Below are 27,999 nucleotides of genomic sequence, written 5' to 3' on the forward strand. Positions count from 1 at the left end.
CAGTTGTGAAATTAAATGAGATAGCAAAGATGAAATGCCTGTTCCAGGGCCTGGCATACTGTTTAAGAAGTGTTCTCCCCCAGAATCACGGCAGAAGGTACTGACCTGGGAATATCAGAATTGCCCCCACAGACCCCACCGTGGTCCATCCAGTCTCAAACTGACAGGGCCCCAAGGAACAGCTGGTGGCAGGGTCTTGTTTCCTTCCCTGGTGACGTTCTCAAAGATGAGGGACTCCCCTCATTTGTCCCAGGAGTCCTAGATTGGTCATGATAGCCATCACCTCTGCACTTACGGACTCATTTGACCTGAGTTACAGTTCTGTCGTCTAGACTTCTTGGGTTGATGTATTCCATCAATTTCTTCTCCTTGGTGTCAAGTAGGATTTCTCCTATTTGGATCTGCCCTCTCCTGGACTTACAGGGAGTTTCCCTGGTTCCAGGTTGTTGGCAAGTATGAAGTAAAGAACACTGGGGTAGGAGTCAGGAGTCCTGCCTGTGGATTCAGCTGCCTTCTTGGCCTGCTCTCTTGGCTGTCTCATAGGCATGACAAACCCACAGTGGCCAAAGGTGTCCATAATCTTCCTCTCTAAACCTCCTCTATGGCTCTGATCTTGGCCAAGAGCACACTGTCCCACTACTCTTTAAGGCAGAAGCCTTGGTGTCTCTGTCTCTCTCACCCCAATCTACTCCATCTCCGGACCCAGATAACTTTATCCTCTCAAATGAACCCATCCACTTCTCTCCATCCCCTCTTCCCCAGTGTTGTAGTCAAGCCATTGCTGTCTCTCCCCAGGACAACAGCAAGAGCCTCCTAATGTCTACCTGCAACCTCCCCCTCATGGCAGTCAGAGTGATCCATTCCAAATAGGATCATGTCAGGCATCCCATTTCCTGCTTTAAACACCTAGAAGTCTTTCCAGTGTGTTGGGGATAAAGAACCAAATTGGTGTAGTGACCTAAAAGCTTCCGAATGATCTGGCCCCTGCCCTTGACCTCATCTTCTATCCTCTCCTAGATCTCTCTGAACTCCATACCCCGATCTCTCCTACATAGGCTGGCCTTTCCTCCTCAAATCCTTGAGCTGTTGTCATCTAATGAATGAATTAAGGTTAGCAAAGGGCATAGTGGGATGGGAGTGTCTGGTGGTCCTTAGTGCTTTCCTCTTACTATTTCCGGTTCTTCCAGTTCCACAGTAGGTTGACTGGAGCTCTACCTGCGCTTGGGTGGGGGCCCCATGACTGGCTGGTGAATTATAAATGACAGTGATACACGTCACTTCTGGGCCACAGCATTTAATTGCTGGTGTGAGACCCTCCACAGTGCACTTTCCCTGTGGCATGGCAACTGGTAGTAAGGCGGGATGGTGGTGGCTGCTGCCAGCCTGAGTCCCTGTGTCACTCCGTGAGTGAAGCCCTTGGTGACCCATGATGGACATGCAACATGAGTGATAACTAAACCTTTGCTGTTTTAAACTGCTGAGCTGTTGGGGCTGTTTGTTACTGCAGCATAACTTAGCCTGTGCTGACCGATGCAGGGACTAGAGAGGCATTTTAGGCAGAGAGACAAGTAGTGCATGTGCAGTTAATGCACAGAGAGAGGACCCTGACTTGGAAAGCAGCTAGGGTGATCTTTTCGACATGCATATCTGAGCTTATAAACCCCTGCCTGAAAGACCTTCAGGGACTCCCCCTGCTGTGAGGAGAATGACAGAAATCCAGCTGCCCTCCAGTCTCTGCAGGGACACCATCTTTTGTCCCTCCCATTTGTCATGTTCTGCCTCACATGGGCCTTCCTCATGCTGTTCCTTCTGCCCTGACCTTGCATTCCACCCCCTCTCCCGATGAGGCCTCCTCATCCTTCCTCCTCCATCTTCACATCCCCTCTTCAGGGAAGCCCTCCCTGATTAGGCTGAATTCCCTTCTTTATAGCTTTCTTGGCCCACCTACCTCTCCTTTGGAGCACTCACATCCATAGCAATTTCCCACTTATTGGTGTAATGATTTGGTTGCAGCCTTGCTCTTCCATCAGACTCTACCAGGGTTGCTTTGAGTGTGCTGTTGGGTTTGCACTTGAGAGTTGCTCACCAAACACCTTCTGTTGAATCCTTAAGCATAGATAGAAGGCCCACTGTGTGCTGAGGGCTGGGGACAGGATGAGGGAACACCACTTCCCTGAGCTGCGGGCTGGTGGGTCCAGCCGGAAGGAGGTGTTAGGCATAGCTGGCAAAATGACTGGCTTGTAGAGTACAGATGGTACGTTCCCCATCCTTACTGGTGTCCATGGCCCAGGGGGACTGTGTGCCAGGGATGTAGCATAGGATATTCCAGGAAAGCAAGAGGATGAGATTCAACATTGACTCGAGGTCCCTGCTCATCTAGATAGTATATGATTCAGTGAAGGGGCTGCAGAACAGGAGATCTGGGGAAGATGAAGAGGAAGAAGAAGATGTTGATGATGGCAGCTAATGTTTTTTGAGGGCTTATTGTGTGCTATCTGTGGTTCTAAGCATGTCACATACCCTGCACTGAAAACAGCTCCACAAGGTAGATATTATTTCTGTTTCACAGATTGAGAGACTATGGCTACGAAAGATGAGGTAAGGGACCCAGGGTTAATGGTGTGGCCAGGATTAGAACCCTGGCAGTCTGAGGCCATCTCCTTGGTATGCCTTCTTGGAGTGAGGGCAGAGAACCCCAAACCCATTTGGAAGCATCATGTGGGGTTATAAAGCTGTCATGGGAGAGCGGGCCTCCAGTGGGGTAACACCTACCTAACATCAGGGTTTAAGCATGGGGTTCTTGGCTCAGAGGTGACTGGTGGCCCTGGTGCCAGGGCTGGTCTAAAACTGCCTGGTGCATCTCTACCTCCTGCTGGAGGCTGAGACTCCATGGAGGCCGCAGAGCCCCATGTTCTCAGAGTGAGGCCTGGGAGGGGCTTCCCGACAGCTGACCCTGGAGCTGTGCTGGAAAAACAAGCCGTGCAGAAAGAAAAAAGAAAATTGTGCTGTTGTTTTCTTAAAAGCCTGTTTCCTATTGCAGATTTGTCTCTGTGTTGAAAAGGCCAATGTTCACTTAATGCAGCCACATCGCTGGTGGTGTCCCCAGACTGTGGCTCTGTAAGTGGGGAGGCCTGGACCCCCATCTGGGTATCATTCAGTCCTTCATTCATTGACCAGGTGGTCAGGACATGTATGCCATTGCTGTGCCAGGCACTGTGCTGGGCCTAGGGGGTACCACGTGCAAGTTAGTCCTTGCCCTTCCAGAGCTCACAGATCAGCCTGGGAGATAGGCAAATAACCAGGCAGTTGCAGCTTACAGCAGAAGGATGCGAAGGAGACAACCACTGACTATAAGTCAGGGAAAGCTTCGCTGAGGAGGAGGCCTTTAGGCTGGCCTTTGGAGAGTGAATAGGATTTGGATAGCACAGGAGGGGAGAGGCTTCAGGCCCAGGGCATGGCTTGTCCAGAAGCATGGATGCATGTAAGGGACTGGGGAGGCTGGAGTAGTTCATTCGGGTAGAGAGTAGGTGTAAGGGGAGGAGATGGAGGTGGATGAGGCTGGAAAGAAAATAACAATAATAGTATGAGTAACACTAATCCTGGTCCTCGGCATTGGTTGCATCCTCTCCCTAGATCACTCTTACCCCAGTTATCTCCATGGCGTGCCCCCTTGCCTCCCCCAGGACTTTTGCTCAAATACTACCTACTCATGGGCACATTTATTTATTTATTTATTTGAGACAGGGTCTTACTCTGTCACCCAAGTTAGAATGCAATGGCATGATCTCAGCTCATTGCAACCTCCGCCTTCTGGGTTCAAGTGATTCTTCTGCCTCAGCCCCCGAGTAGCTGGGACTACAGGCACATACCACCACACTTGGCTATTTTTTGTATTTTCAGTAGAGACTGGGGTCTCACCAGTTGGCCAGGCTGGTCTTGAACTCCCGACCTCAAGTGATCCACCTGCCTCAGTCTCCCAAAGTGTTGGGATTACAGGTGTGAACTACCGGGCCTGGCCATGGGTACTTTCTTGTTTAAAATTGCAACCCACCCCAACACCCTCTCTCTGCTTCCTGCTTTTTTCTCTTTAGTGCATAGCACTTATCCCATGCCCCATGTTTTACTTTTTTATTTTGTTTTCTGTCTGCCTCCCATCATTTTAATGCAAGTTCCCAGAGAGCTGGGATTTTTGTTACTTTTGTTCACTGCTGTATGAATAGTATATGCCATATGGTAACTAGAGCCTCAAATACTTGTGGAATGAGTGAATTAATTGAGCCCTTACTGTGTTCAAAGTGCTTTATCTGCTTTGTCTTTTTAAATCTTCACAGTGATGTCCTGATCATGGTATTGTTATTTCCCCATTCTACAGTTTAGGAAACTGAGACTCAGAGAGGTAGCATCACTTGCCCACGGTTTCACAGTTGGTGATGAAATTCAAACTCAGGGCACCTGATTCCTGAGCCCTCCGGCCTAACCCGGATACTTGGCCTTGACTAGGCTGTAACAGGTCCTGACTGCTGTGCTGAGGAGTTTACACTCTGTCTGTTGGGCCACAGGGAGCCTCAGAGGGTTTTATGAGGAGGAAGCTGACATGGTGATCAGATCCATGTTCCGAAAAACAGCAGCAGCTTGGGCATAAGGCTGGAGGCAGGGAGGCCAAATAAGAGGCTGTCGTAGTAATTGACGTAGGAGAGGATGAAGGTGAGAGCTGAGAGTGACCATTCCCAGGGAAAAGTAGGGGGATTTGGCCCTCTACAGCGAAGGTCAGAGCAGATGGGTTGGGGCTTGGTTCTGGAGGCCAGTTGTTTCCCCGAGTGTGCCTGACTTATGCTTCTGAGTAGCGAGGGGACCCGCAGATAAAATCCAGCAAAGTGCCTTAGGCTGGTCCCTTGGCAGAGAAAGGGAACTGAGAAGGAGCCAGGGAGCCAGCTGGTGGGGTCCACACTGTTCCCTGGAGAGGGCGTGGGCCCCAGGTTCAGTCCTGCTTCTGGCACCAGATAGCGGTGAGATCTGAGCAGGAGGCTGTCCCTCTTGGAGTTACCCATTTTCTCATTTGCAGAACGGGGGCGATGCCACTACTGGCCTCCAAGGGCTGCATGGACAGCTCCGGAGAAAGACGGAGCACCAGTGAATGGCTTAGGGCCAGTCTTGGGCCATCTCCTGGGTGTGAGGCCAGTGGACATGGGGGAGGCATGGGGGTCCTCTCATGCCTCTTGCTGGGGATGGGACAGCAGTGCCTGAATACGAGACAGTGAGCATATCTGTACTTAAAGTTGATCTGGCCACAGCCTCAGACACTCATGGTGCCCCACTGTCTTGTGTTCAAGGCCAAATATTTAACTGCGCCTCAGTTTCCTTTCTGTAAATGGACTCAGTAATATCAGTCCTGCCCTACATTCTGTGGAAGATTTTTTCCTCTGTGTTTGCAGGACTGAGTTTAAGGTGCTGTTATCTCTGGGGCAGTAAACAGGTAGAAGGAACATGTATGGAGCACCAGGACACTGACAACAGCCCCGTGAGGTTACTCCCGCATCCACATATGGATGAGGAACCTTGGGGCTCAGAGAGGTTACATGACCAACTGAAGATCACACAGCTATCATCTCATTTTTCCAATCTTCTTAAGAAGACCACATTGATAAAGGAAGCCTTTGAGGTTGCCTATTTGTATTACATAATAATTCCCAGAAGGTTTCTTGGGTGATTTAAAAATAGGATTTGGGCTGGGCACAGTGGCTCATGCCTATAATCCCAGCACTTTGGGAGGCTGAGGTGGGAGGATCGCTTGAGTCCAGGAGTTTGAGACCAGCCTGGGCAACATAGTAAGACCCTGTATTTACAAAAAATGAACAAAATTACCTGGGTTTGGTGATGTGTGCCTGTAGTCCCAGCAACTTGGGAGGCTGAGGCAGGAAGATCACTGGACCCTGGGAGATCGAGGCTGTGATGAGCTGAGATCGCACCACTGTACTCCTGCCTGGGAGACAGAGTGAGACCCTGTCTCAAAAAATAATACATCAATAAAAGTAGGATTTGATTTATAGAGTGTTGGTTTCAGACCTTCTCCCCATCCCAGGAACCTCACAGGTCAGAAGTTGCGAACACATTCAAACAGACCAGGAGCCTCCGCTGAAATGATAGTGGGTACGGGAAGTGGAGTAGGGGTGGGGGCAGATAGCTGCTGCCCATCTGCTCCCAAGCAGCAGCCTTAGATCAGGGGTTGGTGCTAGTGGTAGGGGGGTCCCTGCTTGCAAAGTGAGGCACCCCAGGCCTCTGGAGCCTTCAGTGCCTTCTAGAGCTTTCCCTTCCAGTCCTGTCTCCCCTGCCTCATCTGATCCATAAGAGCAACCAGAACTCTCCTCCTCCCAACTGCACCTTCTCCCGATCCCCGATTACTAGCCCAGGCAGGTTGGCTCTTAAAACCCCCATTTTACAGCTCAGAAAACTGAGGCTCAGAGAGGGGAAGTGACTTAGAGCTCATACAGTTCAGGAAGTAACCAAGCTAACATTCTAACCCCAAATCTAGCACCCCTTCCTCTGCACCCCAGTCCTTCTGGAATCAGAGCAGAATGGGGACCCCAGAGAGTGTTGTTGTAGCCTCTGTACCCTGCTTCCCAAACAGAGAGATTGTCCAGCTACTGCAGGGAGTGTGGCTGGAAGGAGCTTGGGGTAGAAAGGGGGGTAGTGGCCGGTGGGCGCCTTCCCCCAGGCTTGTGTCAGAGTTGAGGGCGAGAGTGGGCCCAGCAGGCAGGAGGATCACTTTGACTAGGGCACTGAGCTGGGCTGGTATGGACGTCACTGAGCAAGTAAATATGGAACCGCCCCCACAATGTCAGCTTTCCCGGAGTGGCTTCTCCCACTATCTCTCACTTTCCCCAAGGGAAAGGGGTGAGGGCCAGGAAAGGATCTGGCTGCCCGATGCCAGGGGATGGAGATGGCCGGCTTAGGAGGCTCCAGGACGGCCGAGGGGCATGGGGAGGAGCCCACCAGACCCTCAGCCCCAGAAGGAAGTGAGCTTCTCGTGGGAGCAGCCGACTGGGACCCAGCCAGGGCAGACTCAGCACCGTCATGGCCCAAGGTACAGAGAGGGCGGGCTCTGGGGGTTGCCGGGAGGTGGTTGGCTGGGGCTTGTCCCTGACCTCACAGCCCTTTACTGTTCCAACCCAAACAGAGTGGCATTTTCCCAGGGGCCAGGGGTGCCCCTCTTTAGGCCGCTGTGTTCCAAGAGAAAGAAAGACCAGCCAGAGGGGGTTTGCATTTGGAGAGGGGGTGCCGTGGTGCCTCAAGGAGGGGTGGAGAGGGAGGAAGGAAAAGCCCCTTAGCCTGAGGGAGGCAGAGGGCAGGGAGGTGAAGTCCTCAAGGGAAATCAGCAAGCTTAGCAGCCAGGGAAACCAGCAGTCTCTCTTGACCCCAGAGAGGAGATATTGGGTCTCCAGAAGAGCAAGCAGAAAAGGAGGATCCAGGACAGAGTGTCTTGCTGCCAGACCCTGGGCCTTTTATAAACATCAGCGACAGCCGAGCCCAGATGAGTGTGGACGGGCATGTTCCATTCAACCCTCATAGCTGTCCCATGATGCTAGTGTTATTAGGTGCAGTTTACAGAGGTAACATTGAGGCCCAGAGAAGTGAGGTGACTCACCTAAGGTCACACAGCTATGAAAGGCTGAGCCAGGATATGAACCTAGGTCTGTCTGATTCCAGAGTCTGAGCTCTTTATCACAGCATGGGACTGGCTTGCTGGGACTGCAGTGGGAGATAAGGTCAGCCATCCATGCTGGGCAGGAGTTTGGATGGCTAACTTACAGATTCCAAGTTCCTTCCCCTGAGATGATGGGCAGTGTAAAGAAAGTACAGCATATGAGCCACTGTGGCTCGGGCAGGTCACCCTCTCTGTGCCTTTATGTGGCCACTTGAAGAATGGGGAGGCCTAGCATAAGGACCGGCCATGTTACAGCATTTTCAGACCTTCCCATCCATTGTCTGGGTCAGCAGATGTTCATGGAGCGGCCCCTTGTGCTCTGGGGTCCAGACATACACACCTGACTCTTGATGGGCCCTGCACCAGGTTCCTCTTGGAACACTGGGAGCACAGTGGCTCTGCCAGGCAATGGAGACCGTGGTCCGCAGACCTCTGCCCATCCTGAGCTATGCTGGATGGGTGTATGGTGAGAGACATGCAGACTTAGAGAGAAAGCCTTGAGAAACTTGTTTGGCAACTTGACATTGCCACATCATTTTTAATTTTATTTCACAAAAATATCTGTTGGCATCAGATTGGAAAACTTAAAAAGTAAAGAGGTCACTTCACCTCAAATTTCTTGAGCAGCTCTTGCCTGGGTCTTGGGATTGAAGGTAGGATGCGCCTGGCTTGCTCATGGATATGGGGCAGAGGAGGGCAAGTCATTTCGCCCTGGAGGTCGAGAGGGAGGATCTGATTAGGCTTACCAGAGGAGGTGATGATGAGCTGGACCTTGAGGGAGGAGCGGGGGTTTGCCAGGCGGAGGGAGAGGGAAGGGCATTTTAGGCACTGGGAACAGTATGTGCAAAGGCAGGAACAGGAGGACCCCATGGTTCAGGAATGGCAAGCGGTCATGGGTGTTCAAAGAAGCATTGGAGATGGCTGGGGAGAGGCAGGTGGGGGCCAGGCCGGGAGGGCCTTGAATGCCGTGTGAAGGAATTGAGACTTTGCCCTGGAGGCACGGGGGAGCTGTCGGTGGTTTGTAAGCAGGGGAGAGAAGTAGTTAGCTTTGCGCTACAGAAACTCTGTCCAGGTGGCAGTGGACTTGAGGTGGCCATGGCTGAGTAGGTGGCTTACAGCAGTGGTCTCCAACCTTTGGGGCACAAGGGACCATTTCATGGAAGACAATTTTTCCATGGACGGGGTCGGGGAGGATGGTTTGGGGATGAAACTATTCCACTTCAGATAATCAACTGTTTCACCTCGGATCATCAGGCATTCGTTCAGTTCTCATAAGGAGCACACTCCCAGAGCCCTCGCATGCGCAGTTCATGGTAGGGTTCGCGTCCTGTGATAATCTAATGCTGCCTCTGATCTGACAGGAGGCAGAGCTCAGGCGGTAATGCCTGCTAGCTCGCCTGCCACTCGCCTCCTGCTCTGCAGCCTGGTTCCTAACAGGTTATGGATCAGTATCCATCCGTGGTCCAGGGGTTGGGGACCTATGCCTTAGAGCACCAAAGAGGCCATCCAGGTGTGTGCTTCCTTTCCACCGCCAACCTCCCAGAAGGCTGTTCCTCGATTGTGTCTTGTGGAGTAGGTTGCTGATGCACAGGCCTCTCTTTGTCCCCTGAGTCGGTCCTGGCTGATGGGCAGGCAGCCCTCAGGTGTGAGCAGCATGGCCCTTCCAGGCTGGCCTTGTTGGTGGGGTCACACCTGGGGTCACGGGCTGGCCATGGCAGAACTCTCTTGTCCACACTGCCTGTCCTACTAGAGCTGCAGGAACGTGGACTGGTGGGCTGTCAAATGGGTGCTGGGTACAGTTTGGGGTACAGTCCAGAGCCGTGTTCAGGGAAAGCTGTCAGAAGGGAGGGCTGAAGTTTGAGCTGAGGTTGGGCCATTGCCCAGGCCCTGGGTACCTGGTCTCTGATGGCATGGGGTCTGTGCAGGAGGTGAGCAGTGGGCAGCAGGCTGAAGTGGCTTCCTGCATGGATCCTCTGATGGGCCAGGGCTGAGACCTGCCTCTGTGGCCTTAGGAGCAAATATCTGGTTGAGGTAGCGAGGGAAAGTTAAAGTCAGTCCCAACCCAGCCCAGCTCAAAGCAGACAGTGCAGTGTCAGGGAGTCGCTGGTCTTCAACTCTGTCACAGCCTCCTGTCCCTAGAGTAACTGACCTGCCCTGTCCCAGGGCTGCTGGGAACAGACCAAGGTGTGCCTGGGCCTGCATGTGGCCACAAGCCCACGGAGGGCCTGCCTGGGAAGGAACTGTTGGAAGCGCCTCTCCTGCCTGCCCCACCTCCACCCTCCTCTGGGGCCCCAGTTCAGGGTGGCCCAGCCCCTGCCTCCCTCCCTGCAGCTCCCAGACAGGCTGGGCCCCAGCAGCAGGCCGGGCTGTCTGGCTGCTGTTCAACAGGGAGTCCAGCTGCCTGGGGTCCTACAGAACGGGGCTGGGCAGGCATTCTTCTCTGTCCAGGCTCTGGCTTCAGGGCCAGGAAGGCAGGAGTTGTTGAGGTGCCTTAGTTTTAACAGTGGTCTTGGTCATGTGTGGAGGCTCAGGATTAGAGTCCTCACCCTGTCTGCTGTACCCGACTTGGTTGGTCCCACACTGAACTCACGACTTGCCATAGAGCGAGGGCCTCCCTGACGGGAGCTGGGGAGCAGGCCCTGGGACAGCTGAGCCTAACTCAGGCTTCGTCTTTCTGCTCTACCCTTCCCCAAAGCTGATCCTTTCACTGTGCAGGCCTGCTGAGACCTCCTTGCTTCTCGGTGCCCCCCCTTATCTAAGGACAGACACCCTGAGCCTGTTCTGCATGGCTTCTGCTACTTCTCAGCAAGACCTCCCAATCAAATCCTCCAAGGTTGTCCGGGTCCGGGTCCAGGGGCACAGTCTGGCCCCTTTGCTCATCGCAGCCTGTCTTGGCTTCTCCCGGGGACCGTGCTCCGCCCTCCCTCTCCTTGAGCCCCCCCTTCCTAGTTCTGTGGCCTGCCCTGTCCCAGTTCCCTGGGCTACCGGTGAGGAAAGGACCCGCTCGCTGGCCCAGCTCCCAGGGGTCTGCTCCCCGGGCTTCGGTTAGAAACCAGACTCCTCCCTGGCACCTGCCAGTGGCTCCCCTGCCCTCCCTGAGCACCCTGGCCCCAGGCCCAGGACAGTGGCCAAGAAAGTCTCCTCTGCCCTTTTAGACTCACTCTCATTTCTTCCTGGACCCTTCCATCCTGGAGAACCCTCTGCCTGCTGCCTCCTGGGCCCAGCAGTGGCCTCCTTCCTGGCTGCCCTGGACTCCTGGCCTGGCAGCAGTCTGGCTGCTTCTGGAGCTCAATTGTTGCCACCCCCTTTTCTCAGAGCCCAGTGTCTGAGGCGTGGGTGGGCCTCACATGTTGTGGGAGTCCCTGTGGTTCACAAAGAGGCTAAGTGGGCCTGGTCTCATTTCATCTGTGCAGCAAGCTTGGGAGTAGCTACTGTTCACCCAGTTTGCGGATGAAGGAGTTGAGGCCCCAGAGGGTTCAGCAACTTTGTCAAGGTCTTGTGGGACATCAGGGACTTAGACCCACGTGTCCTGACTCTCCTCGTGACCACATAGCTGTCTTGGAGGTAATGGCCTCATTGGCCTCTGCTTGCTGTATTGTCAGGGTCTGGCCAGGGCTCACAGGCTCAGTCTGTGTTTGGGGTCGGGGTTTATTGGGCTGCCTGGGCCTTTGCCTGGGCTTAGTACTAGTCACCGTCAGTGGCAGTCAGCTCTGTGAGCATTTATAACTGCTTTCTTCTCCTCCTTCCTTCCTGAACTGTTGACACCAGTGTCAGATCCTCTTAGGGACACAGGCTTTATCCCTGAAGCATCCCTGAAGCTGGTCACAATTGGCCAGGGCTGGGGGCTGCTGAAACAGAATGGGCCAGGAGTCACTGGGGGAAGATGGCTGGGGAAGGTAGACTCTGAAGAGTTGGCCTGTGCGCCTCTGACTGCCCAACCCATTTCTTCTTGAGTCACATTGAAGATCCACAACTCCAGCCTCTCCCTTCTGCAGGGTCTGATGCTCCGTGCTTCCTTATAGCAACTCTTGATGCGAGTAGAGAGAGTAAAGGCTTTTGCTCTGACTTCCCTGCTGGGGCTCCCGAGGTTCAGAATGGGTGTTCACCCCTTTAGATACCTTGTGGTGTTTAAATTTCCTCTAATTCCCTCCACCCCAAGAGAGCTGCTGGCATGCCTCCAGGGACTGGTAGCCCACTGGTTCCCAAGGCAGCTCATTGGATCTTTTAATTTTTGTTTTACTACATTTCGATTATATAAGGAATATACAAATACATTTTTACTTTGAAAAAAATAAAATATTAACAAATAAACTAAAGTCTTTCTTGATGATCACAACATTCCAGATTTCTCTGGAGCGTTGACTGTCATGGTCATGACTCTAGTATATATCCTTCTAGATCTTTTTCTATATGTCAACACACATAATTTATAGGAATATGTACCACTGCAGAGTGTGTGGGTGTGTGAGTATGTGTTTAAACAAATGGTTTCATGTAGTACAGATTATTCTGCAAATTGCTTTTCTCACTTAACATTGTATCTGGGAAATCTAGCCACACAGTAGGTTTTAGAAAGGATAGTCATTTAACCATCCCCCCACCACTGACATTTGGGTAAATTCTGATTTTATTCTAGTGCCTCCTTGCACATATCTAGAGCAGCTACTGCTGGGTCTGGGGAACCTTTTGCACTTTTTAAAGTTTATTGTACAATGTTTAAAATCTGTCTGTTGAGACTGCATAGAACCAAATGTTTCCCTGTGAGTCCTTCACTATTGTTGGTTCTCCGTTTTAGAGCCAGAGAGAAAGTCAGCTCTCCTGACCCCTGCTAGCCCTCAGAGAGTTGAAAACAGTGGCTGTGGCCCCTGGAGCCTTCTTTCCTTCACATTCAGGGTTTTCTGCCCTCATTCAAAGGCATGGCTTTGGGTGACGTCTCTCTTGGGCAGCTGTTGTAGGAAGTGAGCTCTGGAGTCATAATGCCGCAGTTCAAATCCTGGCTCAGCCCCTTACCAACTGGGTACTCTGGGAATGCCACATAACCTCTCTGTGCCTTAGTTCTATCCTCTGTCCAATAGAGATAACAGCAGCACCTACATCCTGGCACTGCTGAGGACCAAGTGAGCTAACACATGTGAAGTGTTTACCATGTGCCGTGCAGACACACAGTAAATGCCCAGTAATGTTACTCTCCCAGGGTGTCTTCTCTGAATGAGCCCTGGATCCCACCTCCATGGGCTGGGGGCCTGTGCTCCCAGAGGGCAGTCTGCGTGGCTCCGGCCTTGGTGACGGCTTTGTCCCGCTGTCCGCTAACATCCTGGTAGAGGCTGCTGCCTGGGAATGCAGCGGGCAATCGGATTTCATCCTGGCTTGGCCCCGAAAGGTCTGGACCAGAGCCTACGGGGAGGGAAGAAGGTCACCCTGACCCCTTGCTCGGCACAGGTGGCCAGGAGCCTCATACCGTAACCCCATCCTTCAGGCAGGTTTCCCGGCTGTCAATGAGGTTCATTGTGGCTGCGCATTTGATCTCCCTTGGCCTGCAGGGTGGGCAGGAGAAGAAAGCAGTCTGGGGCCAGCCTTTCCCCTGAGAGTCCCGGGACGGCTCTGGGCCACACTGGCTGATCCAGGTCAGGGTTTGCCTCGCAGCCCCCGGGGCAAATCGGTGCAGCTGATGATTTATTTAGTGCTGGAAAGCATGGTCTGTTTGCTGTTTTCCTCACATCCCCCTTTCAGGCTCCAAACCACACTGATGCTGCTGCCTAAGCAGCTCCTTGCAGCCACACTGGAGAAACAGGCAGCCTGGCCAAGGTCATTTCACAGATGCAGACACTGAGGCTCCAGGAGGTTATGCGACTCTCCCAAAGCCACATAGGTCACCACCGGCAGGGCTGGGAATGGTAGCCAGGCCATCTGGTTCCCTGTCCGGTTCTTTTTCATGAGGCGACCTAATGTGACAGTCTTGGCAAAAGTTCCTGGCCACACAGCTTGGCCTCCTGCCCTCTGGGCAGTGGCGTGTGTGTTCATTGAGCACAGAGGTTTGGGATTATTTCCTAAGAGGCGAGAAGCACCATGGCTTGCCCTGGGCCCTGCCCTTCCCCAGCACCAGCCCTGGACCCTCTGGGTACCTAGAGGGGGCAGGCAGCAGAGGGTGGCTGCTTCAGCTGAGGCCTGTCTACCCGTCTGGGGTGAGGTATCACTCTCTACACCTGTCCTGTGGTGTGGGCAGGGGTTGCAGCAGCCCTGGGGGCTCCAGTGCTTCTCCCAGGGAGGCAGGTGAGCAGCCATCATTGGACCCATTTTTAGGCTGGAAAGGGCCTCTCTGAGCTAGTGGATGCAGAAGGAAACCTCAAACCCACCTTCTAATTCTAGATGTAGGCCCTCACAGAGCCTGCTGCTGGGTCACACCAAAGAAACTGACCTGGTCTGGTTTTAAGAACATAGTGTCAGAGGGACACAGGCTTTGGGTTCTGGCTCAGCAATAACCACTCATATTTACTGAGTACTTATGTGGCAGGCACTATCTGTGACATTTCACTTAATCTTCAGGGTAGCATCATGAGGTAGATACAGCCAAGGAAACTGAGGCACAGGGAAGCTAAGTGACTTCCCAAGATCATATTGGAGGAAGCTGAGATTTGAATCATGGCAGTATAGCTTCAGAGGATGTGTGGGAGCCACGATGCTATAAAGCCTCTGATGGTCGGGGGGTCACTAAGGTGGCAGTGCGCCTTTCTCACTCCTGGCACCATGCCTGACACATGGCAGGTGCTTGGTAAATGTGTCGAATAAATAATCTCTGAATGAATGGAAAGCTTTGGGCAAGCAACTCAGGCTCTCTGCATGTCGGTTTTCTCACCTTTCCTTCAGCACTGATGGGGAGGGTCCAGTGTGGTGATATTTGGAAGTGCTGAGCTCAGGGCTTGGGCCCTGGCAGTTGCAGTCACTCTGGGGAGACGGTGCCTGAACTGGGATGCTCTCAACTGTGTCCCAAGGAGTGGGTGGTACTGCTCCCAGCTGTCCACACTGGAGCTCAGCTGTGTGCCCCCGGGGAACAGAGGCAAATTCCCTCTCCATGAGTAGCTGTGTGTGTCACCTGTGGCTGGTCTTGGTCTTCCTCTGGGCAAAACCAGGGGAGCCAGAGGGTCTGAAGACAGGCACTGGGCCAGCATGCGTGCCGACCCTTCAAGTTCCTATGGATCACTCCCAGCCTACTGGGTGATTTAAATGCACACATTTTTCATTTCAATTTCATTTCTTTTCAATAATGAGCCCATCTTTAACCAAGGTCTTGGCCAAGGTCCCACAGGCATGGAGCGGGATTCCAGTGTGCCTCACCTACTGCCTTCTGAGGAGCCCTCCTCTGCTGCTCAGGTGGCCCCTGTGTGTCCCAAAGGTGGGAGCAGGTGCTTGAGGATGGGGGGGTACCCGGTGGTCCCAGGAAGTAACTCCCACCTCAGCTGCTCCTGATCGTAGGGAATTCCCCCACCTCCACTCAGATTTGCACTCTTCGTAAATAGCTCTGACAGCAAGATCTCTGCAGGAGGACTCAGTTCTAGCCTAGGCTCAACCACATGTTTGCTGTGTGGCTTTGAGTAAGTCCCTTTCCCTCTCTGGGCCTTGGTGCACCACCCTGTAAAGTGAGACTATGGAGCTTGCTGATACCTGTTATTCTGTCCCTCCCATAAGAAGGAGCTGCAGACCAATACTTCCTCAGCCCCTATTTAAGAGATTGGGATATTGAATACCTTGTCCATTGGGACAACTGGGCTTGGAGTTGAGGGTCAGATTCTGGTATTGGATGGTCCTGAGACTGTGAAAAGCACAGGACAGGGTGTGGTGTGTGTGTGGTGTGGTGGGGCTCGCCAGGATCCACTCCCCTCACCCCATGGAGAACCTGAGGTTTGGCAGCCAGCAGCCAGCATGCAGGGAAGGCGCAGCTCACGGAGCTCATGAGATCCAGGTTTGAATCCTGGCTTTGCCACTTACCCTTGGCTACCCACTTAACCCCTCTGAACCTCACTCAGTTTCTGCACCTGAAAGATGGGGGATCTGAAACTTTCCTCCTGAGACTGAGGTGAGGATAGAACAGGTGGGTATGTGTGACTCCCCAGCACCCCGCGGGTCCCCGGTGGAGTGTATCCAGCATCCTTTAAGTCTGGTGAGTGGGCAGGGTAAGGTCAGGGAAAGCGCCGGAAGCCTTGCCAACAGCTTGGGAAGCTGAGTCCAGAAATAGAAGACCCCGGAGACAGAGGCTCCAGATGGCCAGGCTGCGCTCTGCCAGCCCCTGGGAGGCCAGCCTGAGCTGGCAGTGCGGGCCTCCCCTCCCTCCTGGGGCTGTTGGCTGCATAAATTACTCGGCAGCCTTTGGGCTAATTTTACCTTCTTGGTTTTCATGAATCATTTCCCATCTGGGGGCGTGCGAGAGAAATGGAAATGGCTCTGCCAGCTGGCTGCCAGGGCGCCAGCCACCGTGAGGGCTGTGGTGAGCCCCTCTTGCAGGTTCTTGGGAGGGCCGTCCTCAGGACAGCCACCAGGGCTGTCTCCTTCCAGCCATGTCCCTGTGCCTTTGGGTTATCGTGATATGGGGTAAATGAGCCACAGCAGATCCTGAGGCTGGAACTTGGGCTAAATCTAAAGGGATTTCGAATCAGTGGTTTCACCGTGCTGGTCCTTCGGGTCTGTTTTGACCTCGATGGTGGGAACGGCTTGGCAGAGAGACCCCTGAGACCTGCTTGAATGCTTCTTGGGGGCCCAGCTTCTGGAGTTGCATGACCCTGAGTTTCACAGAATGCCAGAGCCAGCAGATCCTAAAGGAAAATTAATCCCAAAGGCCTCATTGTGCAGATGGGTAAACTGAGGCTCAGAGAGGGAAAGAGATTTATCCAAGGTCTATGCCTCTGTGGACAAGGTTGGAGTAACAGTTATTTACCGTCTGCTTATAACTTCACTCACAACATCCTGATTTCACTCTCATCCCCATTTTATGTGGCAGGGGGCGGGGGTAACTAAAGGCACAGAAGGTGAAATAACTTCTCCAGATCGCATAGTTAGTAAGTCGTAGAGCTGGGATTCTCATCCAGGGAGTCCTGTTCCAGAGCCCATGTTCCCAGCTTCTTCACCAAGCTGCCTCTTGCCAGTGGACTGCAGGGCTGCCCTTGTTCCTGCCCTCCTCGCCTCTCCCATGCCCCTTGGGAGTGGATTTACAGGGCTGCTAATGGGGTACTCCTGGAAATCTCCAACTGATGCCCTCCCATTGTCTTCATCCATTCACCAAATATGTATTGAGCCCTGCCGGTGCCAGCAACCGTTCTGGGTGCTGGGGATTTGGAAGCAGCCAGAATGGGAGGGGCTGGGGGGCTGGTGAGTCCCCAGCCCAGCACCCTCATCTCCTCTGAGGCTGGGTTCTCAGGGGGTGGCATCTGCACAGCACTGTGGTCTCTGCCACGCAGGCCGCACACTCAGATGCCCAGCCCAGGCGGGGGGCACATGTGAATGACACAGGCTGACTGGAGACCTGGAGAGTGAGTGCCTTGCCCTTGCCCATCTGAGCAGGGCCACCACCCAGCTCCAGTGAATCGTTGCCATGTGGGACTGCCTGCGTGGTGTTGCCAGCCCTTCGGATTTCCCAGAAAAGCTGAACATCCACGTTTTTACGTGGAATCTTCTGTTTCTTCGAAGTTGGCAAAAATAAAAATGGAGAAAAAGAACAGTCACCAGTTTGCAGCCTGTGCTTCCTTTCTGCCGTTGCCTCTCTGCAGGCCTGTCTAGGAGGGAGCAGGCTTTCCTTCTAGTTAATGGGTCCTTCACTCCCTGCTGTGGAAGACCCCCCTCCCATTGCAGCCTGTCTCCCCGCCATGCTACACTGCCACCTGGGAGTAGAGAAAAGAGTGTGGGCTTTGCATTGCACAGACTCCAGACAGCTGCTGTGCAGCCTTGTTCAAGCCACTTAACCTCTCTGAGCCTCCATTCCTATCTGAAAAACAAAGTAAAACTGCTTACTAGGTTGTGGACAGGACTAAATACAAACTGACTGAAACTCAAGTCAAACAAGAGTAGTCAAAAAATGGAATTTATGGGCTCAGCAGAAGCTCTAGGAGGATCTTGAGAGCTTCAGGTACAGTTGGATCCAGGGGCTTACACTGTCCTCAGGACTTGTTCCGTCCATCCTGCCCTGCTTTCTTAGGTATGGCTCCATTCATGGGCAGGCTGTTGTATCAGGTGGCACAGTGGTTGGCTGTGCCCCTGCCCACAGCAGATTCGCCCTTCTATCCTTTCAGCAATCCCTGCAATGAAAGGGCCCTTCTCTTTCCAGCAGAGTCCCCCAGAGCCCCAGAATTGTAGCTCACAAATTGGATAGACCCTGTATCCTCTCTTGCACCAATCACTGTGGCTGGCCTGCAGATACGAGCACTGCTTGGTCAGTCCTCAGTGGCACTCTTACCCATGGAGTGGAGCATTGGAGATGGGGGCTCCCCAGGGACACCAGGGGGCCTGGATGCCAGCAGGCAAATGCATAAATATTCTAATTGGGCTGCAAGCCCCCTGAGGGTGGCAACCTTGTTCACCCATGGTTCCTAGCACCTAGGACAGTGCCTGGCACTTGGTAGGATGTGAACACAGAAGAGTGAGTGAACAGATAATGCTTCACAGAGTATGTAAAACACCCGACACAGAGCTGGGCATCAGCCACATCCATGCCCCTTCCACCTCCTTCCTGGAGGACTTCCGCCTTCTGAGCTGCACCTGCCTTTCTGGTCAAGTGTCACAGCTCCACAGTGCCTCCTCCTCCACTTGCTGGATCAGCCAGAGAAGCCCAAGTATGCCCGTTTGTTTTGGCAAACTTGACATACAGTAATTATAATCACTAGTGATCACATCACTTTGAACTCACAGATATTATTCTCTGAAATCATCTCATTCTTTGTTTACTTCTTTATTGCTCAGCCCAGCTCATTCATATTGTTTGTTACTCTTGTGAGACTGAGCTGCACTCAGCTTCAATTTCATCAAATGTAGGAAGGGGGTATAATTCACCCTGCAGGGTTATAGAGAGGATTAAGTGAGATCATACAAAAATGGAATTCACTTTCACAAAGCCTGGCACAAAGTAGGTGCCCAAGAAAGGTCAGATTCCCTTTGAATTCTTTTAAGTCAAGGTCTTATTGGAGCTTACATGTATGAGCCTTTCCATGAATACATGAGAAGGTTCTTAATTCTCAGTAATGACCACTAATGACACACACGTGCACACATACACACACACATACACACTATCACAATCATGGAAGAACCCTAGGTCACATAGTGTAGGTGCTAAAAGTGACCAAGAGTCAATGGATCAGCAAGACAGTTTATTACTCACAGCAAACATCAGGATCATCAGTAGGGATTACCCTACTCCCGAGTCCCATGGGTTGGCCCAGATGGCAACTATTCACACAGTGGGCTGTGTTGCACCAGAAGAACTCAGGGCTGAGGGCTCAGCAGCTTTTCTAGCAAGCCATAAACAAGTAAGTTTCCCTTCTCCAGGGAGTGAGCAGTTGCACAGTGTTCACGCCAATGTCTCTTTGACCAACTTATTACCTATATCACTAGCGGCAGAAATGATTCAGAGTCAGAGGATAGTGAGGCCTTCCAGGTGGATATACTTAGCAAGGATGTTTAGGGATGCTTAGGACCCAAGGAGGACTGCCTCTCTCACACCACACACACACACACACACACACACACACACACGCCATACTCATCCATTGGAATGGTGAGCTGGCTGCCTGATAGTGAGTTCCCTGTTGCTGGAGGTACTCATGCATGCTTCGGGATGATGTATACTGTGGTTTCAAGCATCTTCTGATTTAGACTAGTGCATCTCCAACTTCGATGTGCGTACAGATCACCTGGACAAATCACCTTAGGCCAACTGATTCAGGACTGCGGTGCAGAACTCAGGATTCTGCATTTCAGACAAGTTTCAGGAGATGCCGAGGCTGCCAGTCCACAGATCATAGCTTGAGAAGCAAGGATTTAGATGACTGTTGAGGTGTCTTTAATTCTGAGATTCTGGGCAAGATTGGGCAAATACACAAGCCGGTGAGAATAGCAGGGCAGGATGGAACAGCGAGGGAGGGAGGAGAAGGGGATGGGGGAGAAGTAAAGGTTGATGGGGGCAGGAGCTGTGGGCCGTGGTCAGGTTCCCTGGACTCCTTATGCCCCTGCAGCCCCTCCATCTACAAGCCTTCTCCTCTGGGTCCTGTGGTCCAGACAGGGGGACCCCTTTCCTTGTAACCAAAACACTGAAAAAGAACCTCATGGTGTTTCCTCAGGTCCTACATCCCCAAATAGAGACCCCCAACTCCACGAATTGGGAGGAGTGTAGGTATGAGGGCCTTGCACAATGTTCAGAAGGGTAGGGGCTGCCTGCGCCGAGTGGCTGGCGGTGGGTTCCTGTCTCCCTCTGCCTCCTCCGGTGGCCTTGAGGTTTCCTCCCCTCTGGGTCTCACTTTCCTTGTCTAGAAAGGTGGGGCTTGGGTCAGGGCATCTCTGGGCATCCTTTCAGCTCTACCCAGGTTGGAATCCCAGCCCTGCCCACTAAGAGCCACAGGTGTGGTGTGCGGGGAGATCACTTAACACACTCTGGCTTCCTCACTACATCATGGGGTTAAGGAGCTGGCTAGACGAGGACACACTGGGTCTCCAGCACCCGGCAAGTGGTCAATGCAGGACAGCTCTGATTCTCCTTAGAGGAATCTACGCATCCAGGCCTCTTTCAGTCGTGATCTTCCCAGCCGCCACTTTGCCATCTGAAAGTGTGGCTTCAGCCCAGAGACTGCACTCCTGGCAACCTGACCCTGGCCCTCCACAGGCCACAGCCCCTTCTCCCCAATTCTTATTTGGCTGTGGCTGACCGGGTGCTTGGAGTTGTGGAGCCAGGTTGGCCTCAGGGAACTGTTAGGACTTCAGGGCCCTCTTCCACAGGTACAGCAGTGGTTGGGAGGAGCCCCCTCTGCCTGCCTCACCCCGAATCACTGACATGCTTGGGGTGGGGGTGGGGGAGAGGCAACCTGGGACTTGTATTTTAATTCTAGTAATACTGATAAGTATTTGTTACTTTTTATTGTGCAAAAAAAAAGTAGATAGAAAAGTATAATAAACTTCCACATACCTATCACCCAACCTCAACAATTAATAGCCCCTAGGCATCACTACTATATTTTTAAAATCAGAAATGCATGCATCTGGTATAAAATTCAGTAAGCAGTAACTACCTCTCCTCCTCTAGCCCTCAGTCTAGGAGCATCATCTGTCACAGCCTAGAGCTGTTTTGAGAATATATGAGCACATCTAAATGTGTATGTCCTTTAACACTTTATGCAACTGGGGCTTGTTTGTTTTATATAACACACTTACCGCTTACTGGCTTTGTGCCAGATAATGTTCCAAGTGTATTACACATGTTAATTCATTTATTTCTCATAACAACCTTACCAAGTAGGTGCTATTAACCCATTTATGCCTGAGGTTGCAAGTTTTTGAATTTTTACAATCAGACCTTGGCAATTACCTTGAGCAGTAGGATGTAAATAACTCCCACATGCTTAGCTTTCCAATAATAGAACACTAGGCATAAAGGGGTTTTGATATCCCCAGGCCCAGAGAAGTTAAGGAACTCCCCCAGTGTCACACAGATGGTAAATAATGCAGCTGGAAGTTGAATCCAGGCAGCCCAGCACCAGAGTCCATGCTCTTAACCACCATTTTCTGCTGTCTCTCCGATGACGTGTTCTCTTCCTAACTTTGGTTTTGTTTCACCACCAAATGAGTAATCCATTCGATAAATGTTTATCATGTGCCTATCTTGCACCAGGCACTGTTCTAGTTTCAGGGGATACAGCAGTGAACAAAACAGAGAAATATCTCTACCTTCCTGGAGTTGACATTCTATTTGGGGAGGCAGACAGAAGTGCTGCTTAAGTTTGATGGTGACACACACTCTGGAGAAAAATAAAGCAAGGGGCCAGGCAGGGTGGCTCATGCCTATAATGCCAGCACTTTGGGAGGCTGAGGCGGGCAAATCACCTGAGGTCAGGAGTTCGAGACTAACCTGGCCAACATGGCGAAACTCCGTCTCTACTAAAAACACAAAAATTAGCCAGGCGTGGTGACAGGCACCTGTAATCCCAGCTACTAGGAAGGCTGAGGCAGGAGAATCACTTGAATCCAGGAGGCAGAGGTTGCAGTGAGGTGAGATCACACCACTGCACTCCAGCCTGGGTGACAGAACAAGACAACTGTCTCAAAAAAAAAAAAAAAAATCCAGCAAAGAAGGAGTGGTAGCAAGCATCAGGGAGTTGCAGTATTATATAGGGAAGCCAGAGAAAGTAACATTGAGTGAATGCCTAGAGGGAGTAGGGGAGCAAGCCACATGGGTATAAGGCGGAAGAGCATCTCAGGCAGAGGGAACAGCCAGTGCTAAGGCTCATGTTGGAGGCAGAGCAGGGCAGCCCCTGTGGCTGTGATGTGGGGTGGGGAGTAGGAAGGGAGGAAATCTCAGAGGGAGTGGAACAAACTGTGTCAGGCCAGCACACTGCTGAAGAGCTTTGGTGTTTGCATTGCATGAAATGGGGCACCATGGGGGTTTTGAGTGGAGGGCAGCGGGCACTTGACCTGCCTTATGTTATAACAGGTACACCCTGACTGTGGGTGGGAAATGGACAGTAGGGGTAGAGTGGAAGGAGGGACACGAGTCAGGCTGTCTATGAAGCCATTCCAGGAAGAGGGAGTAGTGGCTTAGAGCAGGGTGGCAGCCATGGAGGAGGGGTTAGGTCTGTTTCATGGCTTCCTTCTTTGAAACTGCTCACTCTCTGTTGTGTGGCTGTGCAGTGTGGTATTTAACCAACCACCCCATCCCCCTCCATGGGTACATTGGTTGTTTCCAGTCTTTTGCTATCCCAGACAGTGCTGCAAGGAATACCGTTGCACAGATGTCTTGGAGAAATTCCTAGAAGTTGTAGGATTGAAGGTTATGGGTTTTTTGTTGTTGTTTTTGTTGTTTTTTTTTTTTTTTTTTTTTGAGATGGAGTTTTGCTCTGTCACCCAGGCTCAAGTGCAATGGTGCAATCTAGGCTCACTGCAACCTCCACCTCCTGGGTTCAAGCAATTCTCATGCCTCAGCCTCCTGGGTAGCTGGAATTACAGGCACCCACCACCACGCCCAGCTAATTGTTGTATTTTTAGTAGAAACAGGGTTTTGCCATGTTAGCCAGGCTGGTCTTGAACTCCTGACCTCAGGTGATTCACCCAGCTCGGCCTCCCAAAGTGCTGGGATTACAGGCGTGAGCCACCGTGCCCAGCCGGTTATGTGGATTTTTTAAAGTTCCCCAGTGCCAAATTGCTCTCCCTGGTGCTACTAGTTTACACTCCCACCAGCAATGCTTTGGAGAGAATGCCCAGGATGTCACTTCAGTGCAGATCTTGGGCTTAAGGGAGAGGGGTGGCTGGTGGTGAGATGCTGTGGCCCCACCCTGTTTGCCCCTTTGTAGGCTGAGGCACCATCAAGGCAGATGCTTTACAGAGGCACAGGCAGAGTGCTGGGCCCAGCTGGAATGGGCCTGGGGATAGAGGGGATCTGCCCCTTTGATAGGACAGTGTCCCAGTGAGGATGGCTCATGGCTGCAGGTGACAGAAACCCTGTTGCAGACAGGCCCAGGCAATAAAGCAGTGTAAGAGGAAGTGCAGAGGTAGCATGGATTTCAGGACCTGTTGGTTCAGCACCTCAACCGTGTCAGTTACAGTTTCTGTCTCTGAGATGGTTCCCAACACCAGCCCCTTCTTGGATTCTCCAACCCAACTGGGTGTCCAACAATTCAATGCAATTGAATTCTGTAACTAGCTAGAGCTGGTGCAGACCCCACAAGATAAGAGCTCAGTTACACAAGACTGCCCTCAATTCAGACACTGGTCGTAAGTCCCAGGGGACTTGTACCTCTGACCAACATAAATCCAGGGCTCCTACAAACCCCTTTCTCAGGTGTGATAATTCACTTGAATAACTCACAAAGCTCAGGAAAGTGATTTACTTACTATTACTGGTTTACATAAAGGCTACAACTCAGGAATGGCCAGATGGAAGAGCTGTGCAGGGCAAGGTGTAGAGGAAGGGACCTGGAGCTTCCATGTTCTCGCTGGACCTCCACCCTTCCAGCACCTTGCTGTGTTCACTAATCCAGAAGTTTTCTAAATCTCCTTCAAGAGTCTTCACAGAGCTTCACCTCCAGCCCCTCTTCTTGTTGCCAGAGGCCAGTGGTTGGGATTGAAAGTTCCAACCTTCCAGTCACGTGTTCTTTCTGGTGACTCAGCCTCATCCTGAAGCTATCTGGGGGGTCCCACCCTCAGTCATCTCATTAGCATAAACTCAGGTATGAGCCGGTGGGGCTCCTTGTGAAGCACCAAAGACACTCCTATAACCCAGGAAATTCCAAGGGTTTTAGGAGCTCTGTTTTATTAGCCAGGAACCAGGGACAAAGACCAAATACAGTCAACCCCTCCTATCCATGGGCATCCATGGATTCAACCAGCCATGGCTCAACAGACTTTCTCCTTGTGATTATTCCCTAAACGATACAGTATAGCAGTGATTTACATAGCATTAACATTGTATAAGGCATTATAAGTAATCTAGAGATGATTTAAAGTATATGGGAGGATATCCAAAGGTTATGTGCATATACTATGCTATTTTATATCCAGGACTTGAGCATCCTTGGACTTTGGTATCAGAGAGGGTCCTGGAACCAATTCCCCTCAGATACCAGGGTGCAAATGAATGTGTGTTTCTTGCCCTACCACCCTGTCCCCCTGCTCTGAGGAACTCGCTTCATGCTGAAGATGCTTCCTGCTGGGGTCCTCCGCAGGACATGGCTCCCATTTGCAACAATGGCTGTGTGCTTTCTCCTTCTAGTCATGAAATAAAAGCCCTTCCCTTCCCTTTGATTTGGTCAAAATAAGTCAAATGTCTGATCTTGGAGGGAAATGTCATGTGCTGATTAAAGGCCAGGTTCCTGATCCAGTCATTGGGGAGGGAGGTGGCATTGCTAGAATTGGCTTAGATGAACCTGAGCCCAGCCCTGGTGCTGGGCAAAGGCTCGGTGTCTCTGAATCTCACTTAGTAGGTCCTGTAAGGGAGGTGTGGCACCTGAACAAAGTCCAACTTCCAGTGGGGAGTAATGAGGTAACGGATACCATAGAAGCCACCAGCAGTATCCACTGTGAGAAGCAAACACATTAAAAAAGTTCTGGCTGGGCGCGGTAGCTCACGCCTGTAATCCCAGCACTTTAGGAGGCCGAGGCAGGTGAATCACCTGAGGTCAGGAGTTCAAGACCAACCTGGTCAACATGATGAAACCCTGTCTCTACTAAAAATCCAAAAATTAGCTGGGCGTGGTGGCGCACGGCTGTAATCCCAGCTACTCGGGAGGCTGAGGCAGGAGAATCGCTTGAACCCGGGAGGCAGAGTTTGCAGTGAGCCGAGATCACGCCACTGCATTCCAACCTGGACAACAAGAGAGAAACACCACGTCAAAAAAAAAAAAAAGTTCTGCAGGAGGGACCGCCTTGGGAGAATGTGTTCCACCAGCCCTGGCCAGCTATACCCATGATGCTTAGTGGCGACTGCCCTGTGGGTAAAAGCTCAAAACCTCATTTTCCATGACCCCAGCAGGAGCCTCCACTGGCTGGACCCCAGTTCCTGCAGCTGCAAAATCAGGGACTGGACAGGGTTAGAGGTCCCCATATGGGAGTTCCTTGCCCTCAGGGGGCTCCAGCAGATGGTTTTTCTTTATGTTTATTAACACGTATACATTCAGAAAAGTGCACATATTGTAAAAGCTGGCTGAGTATATTTCCACAAACTTATTATACCCATGGGATGAGCACCCAGATGAAGAAATAGAACATGGCCAGAATCTTAGAACTCCCTTTCCTGCCTTTTTCCAGTTATTCCCAAGAATAACCACAAACTTCACCTCTAACACCATAGTTGTGGCTGGTTGGTTTTTTTTGGTAACTCTATTTAAATGGAATCATACAGTATGAGTCTGTACTCTTTGGGGGTCTCCTTTCTTTTTTTGGCATTATCACTCATCCAGATTATAGCATGTAGTTGTAGTTTGTCTATTCTCATTTCTGCATAGTATTCTATCCACTGAATTTAGTGAATATTGTACAGTATCCTATGATCAGGTGGGACAAGTGAACAAACATGTCAAATTTCTTTGCTTTTGCTTAGGATGACGGCCGCTAACCAGTGTATTAACTCTGCTTATCATGTACCCTGTGTGTATACAAAGACCTAGGAAGATGAATTAATTATTACCTAATGCATGCAGTCTTTTTAGTAGACATGATCTTCCAAAATGGGAATCCTAAACAAAAATAAAAACAGGTATGTTTCGGGTAGAGATATGGGGGTCCTTACTGATTGATTGATTCACTGAGTCATTGATTCATTCGTTCATCAAATATGCATCAAGCGCCACTTGTGTGCCTGATACTCAGTCTCTGATCTGGATTCCTCCTTTCTCCTAACCAATTGGCAGGATCTCAGCATCTAATGACAAGTGGGTAAAGGTCATTGGAATTATCTTCTTTAGCAATTTCTAAACTAAATGATTATGAAGAGGTCCTCTAAAGAATATTTAAGTGACTATTTTTCAGAAGCAAAAAGAAGAAAACAGAAATACACAACCCTCCTCCTGAACTAACCACTAGTGATACCTTAAAATATATCCTCCCAGGCCCATGTGCACAGATCTGCATCATTATGTATAGACTTTAAGTGGAATTATTTTGTACACCTGTGTAGTGTGGGAAATTAAAAGTGTTTTAATGCAATTATTTTGTATCTATCTTTTCATAGCTTTCATTAACAAGATCCTTGTTTTTTAGAGCAGTTTTAGGTTCACAGCAAAACTGAGTAGAAACTAGAGTTCCCCATACACCCTGCCCCCACACACATCCAGCTTCCCCGGTTATTAACATCCCACACCAAAGTGGAACATTTGTTACAATTGATCAACCTCCATTGAAACATCGTTATCAACCAAAGTCCATAGTTTACATTAGGGTTCACTCATGGTGTTGTACCTTCTGTGGGTTTCGACAAATGTACAATGACATGTGCCTTCCATTGTAGTATCATACAGAGTAATTTTACTGCCTAAAAATCCTCTATATTCCACCTATTTGTTCCTCTCTCCCCCCAACCCCTGCCAACCTCTGATCTTTTTACAGCCTTCGTGATTTTGCCTTTTCCAGAATGTCATATAGTTGGAATCATACAGTATGTAGCCTTTTCAGGGTGGCATCTTTCACATAATAACTTGCATTATCATTTAGCAATATGTTGAACATGTGTTTTCATGTCAATAAATATTCCTCTACAGCATTGTTAATTGCTGTCTATTATTTCATTGTATGCTAATATTTCATTGTGATATAGCATAGCAATTTCCCCCATTTTGGAGGTCTAAATTCTTTCCTATTTTTTGCTTTTAAAAATAATATTGCAGAGGACAGCTTTGTAGGTAAATCTTTGCACGCAATTTAAATACATCCTTAGGATACATTCCTGGATGTGGGCTTGCTCCTACAAAGGGTTTACTTACTTTGAGGATTTTGATACATGTGCCAAATTACCCTCCAGAAAGGTTACACCAATTTACACTCCAACCAGTGGGATATGAAGTACTAATTTCCCCTACACTCTTGCCAACTCTGAATAACATCAAGATTTTTCATCTTTGCCAATTTATTAGAGGAGAAATGATGTTTATTTGTTTTAATTTGTATTTATTTGAGTATTAATGTCTTCATGGTTTTCCTTAAAGCATATTAGCCATCTATTGGTCTTTGCAGATTGCTTGTTCATGTTTTCTTTTTATCCATTTTTTTTTCTATTGAGGTAAGCATCTTCAGAGCATATATTTATAAAAAGTGTTTATTAGGGGTATTCACTGCTTGTAAAGGCCCTCTTCTAATGTCAAAAAATTTTTGGCCGGGTGTGGTAGCTCATGTCTGTAATCCCAGCACGGATCCCAGGGCAGATCACCTGAGGTCAGGAGTTCGAGACCAGTGTGGCCAACATGGTGAAACCCTGTCTCTACTAAAAAAATACAAAAAATTAGGCAGGTGTGGTGGCAGGTACCTGTAATCCCAGTTATTCGGGAGGCTGAGACAGGAGAATCGCTTGAACCCAGGAGGCAGAAGTTGCAATGAGCCGAGATCGTGCCATTGTACTCCAGCCTGAT

At 50.7% G+C, this 27,999-nt stretch overlaps 1 protein-coding gene across 2 annotated transcripts in view; it reads left to right on the top strand.

Moving 5' to 3' along the window:
- The window catches only part of PRDM11 (PR/SET domain 11), an 88,530-nt gene that overhangs the window by 1,560 nt on the left and 58,971 nt on the right, over nt 1-27,999 (top strand). The window lies entirely within an intron of this gene.

The sequence above is a fragment of the Gorilla gorilla genome, chromosome 9, assembly GCF_029281585.2.
Source record: "Gorilla gorilla gorilla isolate KB3781 chromosome 9, NHGRI_mGorGor1-v2.1_pri, whole genome shotgun sequence".
NCBI lineage: Eukaryota > Metazoa > Chordata > Mammalia > Primates > Hominidae > Gorilla > Gorilla gorilla.